General features: G+C 36.2%; 1 pseudogene; it reads left to right on the top strand.

Annotated features, from left to right (window-relative positions):
* Positions 1 to 5,581: 5,581 nt before the first annotated feature.
* On the top strand, positions 5,582 to 6,414 carry LOC138142409 (purine nucleoside phosphorylase pseudogene; annotated as a pseudogene).
* Positions 6,415 to 6,630: the final 216 nt, after the last annotated feature.

Below are 6,630 nucleotides of genomic sequence, written 5' to 3'. Positions count from 1 at the left end.
CTCTTTCCCTCCAAATCATTTTGCAGTCATCACAAGCAGTTATCTCTCCATGGGCACTGGGGATTAAGATTTAGTCCCTGCCCTTTTAAATTTTGACTTGGGCAGAGTGAGTCACACAAGATGAGCAGGTATGAGTAAATTGTGATCTGATTTGCAGATGTCATTAATTATCTTTCCCTTTAAACTCACCCATATTTCAAATTTCTCTGTTAGTTTCAAGGACACCTTGGGGCAGATTGGTGGCACAGTGCATAGAGAGGGCTTTGAAGTCAGGAAGACTCATCTTCCTGAGTTCAAATCTGGCCTCAGAGACTTACTAACTGTGTGACTTGGACAAGTCACTTAACCATGCTTGTCTCAGTTTCCTTATGTGTAAAATGAGCTGAAGATGGAAATGGCAAACCCCTCCATTATCTTTTCCAAGAAAATCCCAAGTGGGGTCATGAAGTGTTAGATTGTGCACACTTGAACAACAACAACAACAACAACGATTTGAAGGTAGCACATCTTTCTAGTCATTCATATTTTCACAGAATTGGTGTCATCCTTGACTCTTCATTTTCCTTCACCCCACATCCACATATCCAATCATCTGCCAAATTCTGTAGATTATACTTCTTTATCTGTACTACTAGTTCAGGTCTTTATCACTTCTCACTTGACCTATTACAATAGCCTCCTAATTGGTCTTCCTGCTTCAAGTCCCTCTCAGCTCTAAGCTATCATTCATAGAGGTGCTGAAGTGATGGCTCTGAAGTGCAGCATTTCATTCCCCTCCTCAGTAAACTTCAATGGCTATCTACTGACTCTAAGATCAAACTATTTCAGCTTTATCTCATTTTTTTTATTTCTATTTTGGTTTGTTTTACATGTAGTCATATATGATGAATATATTGAATTTTTGCTCAAAAGGTTTAACTAATGGGGTATGTGATAAAAAAAATATTGGATGCTATTCACTGCTCTATACTCAGGTGATATTAATAATACAAAAGAAAAATTGAAATCAACTGTGTATAGTTAGGAAACACTTTAAATATATATTATTAGAAACAACATCAATACAAATTATTTACCTTTAAATTAATTTTAGCATATAGAGTATTATTACATTCCTTCAGTTTATTTCCCTAAATCCCCATCTCTTTACACTTATTATCATTCACTTTTCTTCATATGACCACATTTAGTTTGTACTCCTTACTTTTTTTTTTAAGGCATTAATGTCCATATCTACTCTGACACTTGCAAATGGGAATTTTTAAAAAGTACCATCTACCATTCTCCCTAAATCCTTGGTTATATCAAGAAATACTATTTCATTTTTACGTAAGTGATACTCCTGACAGACTTATTCATTGAGTTTGAACATTCACTGGCAATAAAATCTTCATATGTGTTGGTTAAGTTGGACACTAATGATCATAGAATCTCCCCTCTTTTACCTGTTTCCTTTAACACCAGTACATCATGCAGCAGAGCTGGTATGGGAATTTGCCCATAGCAGGTCAAACTATGGTTTTTTTTTTGGCTTTTTGGAGGGGGGAGGGTAGGGCAATTGGGGTTAAGTGACTTGCCCAAGGTCACACGGCTAGTTTTTTTTAAGTGTCTGAGATCAGATCCGAACCCAGGTCCTCCTGACTCCAGGGCAGGTGCTCTACTTACTGTGCCACCTAGCCACCCTGGCAGGTCAATTTTGAATGGAATTGAACAAAGTACCCTTTAATAATAGTTCTTTACAATGCTAAAAGTACTATATCAACATTGATATGTTTTCCAAATACGTTTGGGGTTTTTGGGGGGTTTGTTTCAGTGGTTGATTTTGAAAGTATTATCTAGTATTATTGTCTCAGTATTACATATACTTTCTTTGACACTTTATTCCTTCATTGTTTCAAGGATCATTGATTTCACTGGTACAATTAATTCCTCCTTGGATACCTTAGTAGGGTATCTTCAACAGTTCTATGTTCAGAAAATAAAACAAACAACAACAGCAAGCCTTTCCCTTAATGACTGAACTTCTGATGACGGGTGCTTTTCTAAACTTAATGAGAAAAGTTCTTAAACAAAATCATGGTTGATCACCAGGTTTTGTTTATTTTATTATTTTTAATTGTAATCTCTCACTGATAATAAATTAGTATGCATTTATTCTGCTTGTAGTTTGTATATGCTTGTTGATGTACATGCTGTTACGTCCACTGGAAAATAAATATTCAGGACAAGGAGTGGCGTGTGTGTTTGGACCTGTGTGCTATGAGCACTAGGTTTGACTCCCAATGTTGTTTTAGTTCAGTAATTTTTCAGTTGTGTCTCACTCTTCATGACCCCATTTGGGGTTTTCTTGGCAAAGATATTATCATGGTTTGCACTTCCTTCTCCAGTTCATTTTATAGATGAGGAAACGGAGGCAAACAGAGGTAAGGGACTTGCCCCGGGTCACACAGCTAGTAAGTGTGTAAGGCCGGATTTGAACTCGTGAAGATGGTTCATTCTGCCTCCAGCCTCAGCACTTTATCCACTGCACCACCTACATGGTTTTGTGACTCTAGGGCCCTGCACATAGTAGATATTTAAAAAATACTTCCTAATTGAGTTATGACTATTATCATCTCCTCCTCAGTGGATAGAGTCCTGGAAATGGAATCAGGAAGACCTGAATTAAAATTCTGCTTTAGTCACTTATTGATTTGTGAGTCTGAACAAGTCAGTTAATATCCTGTGACCTCAGTTTTCTCATCTGTAAAATGAAGGGAGTGGGACTTGATGATCTCAAGATTGAAATCTGCAATACTATGACCCTATGATTGTCTTTTTTTTCCCTTATAAGATTTAGAGACAAGTCATTATCCTGCTATTATTCCTTTAGAATTAACATTTATGGATTATTGCACAAATGGATAAAGAAATTACTTTTTTAGTTTAGTATAAACACAGGTTATCGGTTCATTGTCTGTAGTCTCACTGAAAGCATTCTTAGAATAACTTCAGGAGCAAATAGAACCTCAGAGAGGAACTGGATCTCTTCCTGTTCCCATATAATGTTTATTTCCAATGCTAAGGGTCTATACTTTGAAAGATTTTCACTACATGTAGCTTGGGAATTATGAGTATTTAGGATGACAGAATCTGTAAAAACAAAACAAAACAGAACAAAAAAAACCAACAAAAAATTGTTCTGAATTTTTTTTTTAATGAATCAATGATATGTCTGGGCAACATCTGTAACAACAATGTCTGTAATCATGGCCCAGTTCCAGTATGATTTATTGGTTTCCTTTTCCAAGATATTTTTGAGGTCTCTGTAGTATGGAGATTTGTCATCACACAGTCCATGAAAGATAGCAAACTTTTGATATATAATTAGAATCACAAAACTAAGTCTTTCTCAGTTTTTAGTAAGCACTGGCTAGTGGCAGCTAGGAGGCACAGTGGATAGAGCCTTGGGCCTGGAGTCAGGAAGACCTGACTTCACATCCACTCTTAGACACTTACTAGCCAAGTGACCCTGCATAAGTCAATGAATATTGTTTGCCTCTGTTCCTCACCTATAAAATGAACTAGAGAAATAAATGGCAAACCATTCCAGTATCTTTGCCAAGAAAAATCTCAAATGGGGTCACGAAGAATGGGTTATTACTGAATAACAAAAAATAATAAAATGTTTTTTACAGCTTGCAGGATATGTTGCAAAGTCTCCACTCTTTCCTTATATAATTTACATTCCTCACTAAGTCAGGACTCCTTAAGGATGCCCCTTCTGTAATTGCTTGTGGCAATGACCTGGTCCTGAGTTGCCATCATAATATCCCCCTCATGATTCAGTCATCCATTTTATGGTTCTTTATTGATATATTGCCAGCTGAGAATATGTGAATATCACTCATGGAGGGTCTTTTAATTCTGCTCTTGGATCATAGGTTCCATCTGGAGGTAAGGCACCTAATAGTTACATTCACAAAATCTAGTGACACAGACCTATAACATGCTTTTGCTAAACCCAGTGTAGTTACATTTATTTATTCAAAAAGTATGTCTTTAATATTTTTTTACTTATCATATGCCCTGATGTTGAAATCTCTTATTCATTTTTGGCCACTATTATTCTTGCTATGGCTTCCTAAGAGGGATGGACTTTGTGTTTTGTTAATATTAGATCAGTTTTTGTACAGATACTTTACATTTTTTTATAGTCCATTTTACAATTCCAAAGGTCCCTATGAAAGACTTACAACTTTATAGTTATTAAAAGCTTTGAATGTGTTCTTCCAACACAACTTTAACTTCAGAATGCCAGTAAGTCTAATAATATACACAGTCACAGCCTTCTCATTGATATCTTTATGCCACCTGCCTCTTGCAAGGAAAAGATCAAAATACTTGTAACTATAGCTTTCATCCATTGGGTCAGTGTACCATCCAAATTCAAGCTCAAAGTCTTTCAGTCTTAACCATTCCTGGCTCTACATGAACAATTTTACATTTATTGAGTCCAAATGACATTTTTATATAATTGAAGAAAGATGGTGAGATGAAAGGCTTGTTTAAATATATTTTTGTATTGACCCATATAGTTTGATGTTATCTAAGCACTCTACATAAAGTTATTTAATAATATGCTTATACTCTTCCAATTTGAAAGTCAAAGCTTAGCTCTATATAGGAGAAATGATAATGGATTTAGGATTAGGCAGAATTGTCTACCTGAAAAACACCATATTTTATATGAATTGATCCTAATGTTATTGTGTTGGTGGTAGTCTTTAAAATGAGAAGAGTTTTCCATGTGAACATCAGTACTTTACAGGTAGTGTCAACTCAAATGAAATAGGGGCCACTAAGCCAGCAAATTCTGTGGAATTTGGAACACTGGCTTGGAATCTGGAACACTGACTTGGCAAACCACATATTAATATTATCTGTGTTTTATTGTATTTTTATTTATTTTGTCAAATATTTCTCAATTATGTTTTAATCTGTTTCAGGCTGCTTTTGTGACCATTGGGCAGTACTTGTCCTGAAGGTTATGTGATTGATGCCTGTGCTTTAGAGTTGTCACCACGTGAGGTTTTGTTTTATGTATCTGTGATACATGAAAAAGCCATGAGTATGGAACTTAGTCTAAGACTTTGTAGTATCAATAAAAAGAATATATTGTGTGTATATATATCTATATATATCTATATATATATATATATATATATTTACATGTACAAATTTACATAAACGTGTATATATGTTATGGTGATTTTTAACACTTTTTCAATAATTACTAATTGTTAATAAGTTGCTCATGGGGCATTTGGACATACTCTTTTTACTTTTCAACCAAAATTCTATTTTTTAAATGAATTTATAAGTTCTGGGGCTTTTTTTAATTAAAAAAAAGAGCCGTGAATGCCTTATATAAAGTCACCTGTAGTTGGTCTATGTTTAGAGGAATCACTGGAGTTGTCATTTTTTGTTAATAAATATGTGATTCTTTCTGTGTTTTTTTTTAAGGGCCTAAGGAGTTCAGTGGAACAGAGGGGAGAGGAATAGATAGAGGCAGAGTAGATCAGGATGCCATGAAGAGGCCATGGAGAAGGAATTCAAGAATGAAGATTATAAGAAAACTATTGAATAGCTTTTGACGCCTACTAAACACCAGGCCCAAATCACAGTGATCTATGGTTCTGAACTGAGGGGTTCAGTGAAAAGATTGACTCAATTCCAGGCCCTTGACTATAGTGAGAAATCCAGCTTTCCTCAAAGGTCATGCAATATGTAAATATTTAAAAGATAAGTGCTGTGTGATGATGCAGGGCCGATTCCATGTGTATGAAGGTTACACTCTCTGGAAGGTGGTATTCCCTGTGAGGATTTTTCAACTTATGATTATGCATATCTTAGTTGTCCAGAATGCAGCTGGTGGGCTCAACCTCAAGCTTGAAGTTGAGGATATTATGCTGAGCTGAGATCATATGAACTTGACGGGCCTCAGGGGCTAAAATCTACTCAGGAGCACTAACAATGAGAGGTCTGGAGAAAGGTTTCCTCCTGAGTCTGACTCCTGTGACCAGATTGTGAGACAGAAGTCCCATGGCATATGGAAGCAAACGGATCTGGGACAACCACTGCAGGAAGGAACTTTTACTGTGGGAGCTTCCACCTTTGAAACCATTATAGAGTGTTGGTTTCTCCAGAAATGAGAAACTGATGACTTGAGCACAGTGCCAGAGATGACAGTGGTCAGACATAGGGGTCTTTGAGTCTCTAGGTTCTCTCTCATTGCCAACAAATTAGTATTGTACTACGAAAGTCAGAAGTTGGCCAAAGAATGAAGAGGTATTGGTGACTGGGCAGGTGGCTGCCCAGAAGTTGGAACAACTTGTCTGTTTTCTTGTGGAAAACATATGGCCACCATTTTAGTAGACTTTTTGAGCTGGGCACTGCTTGGTATCTCCTTTACCTGCTATCTATTTTGCATTCTAGATAGCAGCTAGCTTTTTCTCCTTCTTCAAGTCACTTAACTTTCTACTATGAGGTGATGGTAGAAAAAGTGAGAAATATTGGTACTCCATCTCCTTGGAATATCTACTTATTTTATCAGATCTTTCCTAATAGTACCCAGTTATCTTTTATTCC

This window comes from Petaurus breviceps, unplaced genomic scaffold (assembly GCF_028583685.1).
Source record: "Petaurus breviceps papuanus isolate PSGF00001 unplaced genomic scaffold, PetGlider_PUasm1.0 90574, whole genome shotgun sequence".
NCBI lineage: Eukaryota > Metazoa > Chordata > Mammalia > Diprotodontia > Petauridae > Petaurus > Petaurus breviceps.
Note: the sequence above shows the minus strand (reverse complement) of the source record. Positions and strands in the feature narration are given on the sequence as shown.